The sequence below is a fragment of the Macrotis lagotis genome, chromosome X (assembly GCF_037893015.1).
Source record: "Macrotis lagotis isolate mMagLag1 chromosome X, bilby.v1.9.chrom.fasta, whole genome shotgun sequence".
NCBI lineage: Eukaryota > Metazoa > Chordata > Mammalia > Peramelemorphia > Peramelidae > Macrotis > Macrotis lagotis.
Window position 1 is genome coordinate 592,217,069 of NC_133666.1, and position 1,267 is coordinate 592,218,335.

The 1,267-nt window shown below is 32.7% G+C and overlaps 1 non-coding gene across 1 annotated transcript; it reads right to left on the reverse strand.

Moving 5' to 3' along the window:
* Positions 1-946: 946 nt before the first annotated feature.
* Positions 947-1,049, reverse strand: LOC141503647 (U6 spliceosomal RNA). The gene has a single exon (XR_012472990.1). It is a non-coding gene; the product is annotated as a U6 spliceosomal RNA (small nuclear RNA).
* Positions 1,050-1,267: the final 218 nt, after the last annotated feature.

Sequence of the window (1,267 nt, forward strand, 5' to 3'; positions counted from 1 at the left end):
GAAATGACTAAATAAATTCTGGTACACGAATCCAATGGAAAATTACTACGGTATAAAAGATGACTAATATTAAGATTTCAGAGATGCCTGGGACATTTCATATGAACTGATACAAGGTGAAGCAAGTAGAATTAGAAAAACAATATACCCAATGACATTAACAAAAGGAAACAATAGTAGAAGAATATGGCTAGAATAATTGTAACAATCAAAGTTTTTATTGGCAAAGACTTGAGAAAATGCATTTCCCTCCCTTCATTGATAAATTAGGAATAAGGAATATTGTCTGAGCTATCAGAAGGAGTTGTTGTTTGGTGTTGTTGAGCTGACTTTTGAGAACTCTTTTTTGAAAAATATTTGTTGAAAGGGATGGCTTAATGGACAGGGTTAACAGGAAGGAAACTCCTGAAAATTAAGACTAGAATTATAACCATGAGCAATTTATCAAGACTTTCTGGCTTATTTTGGGTAAGTTTGAATTTCTTAGCAACTGAGAGTAATATCCTTTATATTCAGTCTTGGATTAATTCATTTATGAATTTAAAATAGTAAAAGCCTTCATTTAAGCCAGGTAATGACCATAATCTTGTTAGGAGAGGTCTCTATCCTCAAGTTCCTGACCCTGTCCTTGAACTTAGAACACAGCTCAAAGATGAAGTTGAGTTCTACAAAGACAGGCAGTCTCAGAGGTGTTTATATTCTCTTCCCCTCTCCATTGTTTTTCCTGTTAATTTCTTTGGGCTCTAAGTCTGTCCTTAATTCAAAGCAAAAATGAAAATATTGTGAATGACAAAAACCTATTTTGATATGTGACTATAATGGAATATTATTATACTGTAAAAAATGATGACTGAGAATTCAGAGAAAAAATAATAGGAAGGCTTGTTCTAAATGCTAAATGATATTGTGTATAAAGCAAAGCCCAGAGAATAATATAAGCAAAGATCACAATATGGAACACTTCATGAATTTGTGGGTCATCCTTGCACAGAGGCCAGGCTAATCTTCTCCGTATTTTTCCAATTTTAATATATTTGCTGCTAAAGCAAGCACCAAAGACCACAATAATGTAAATTAAAAGAATTCAATTAAAGACATCAGAATTCAGTTTAAGTACAAGAGCTATTATTGGTGCCAATAGAACACCAATGATGAACTGAATTTCTCTACTCTCAAGAAAGAGCTGATAAACTACAGGTATAGAATATTTCTATTGTGACAGAGTGGCAGAAGGTGATTTTATTTTAACTGCTTTTGTCTTTTCTTA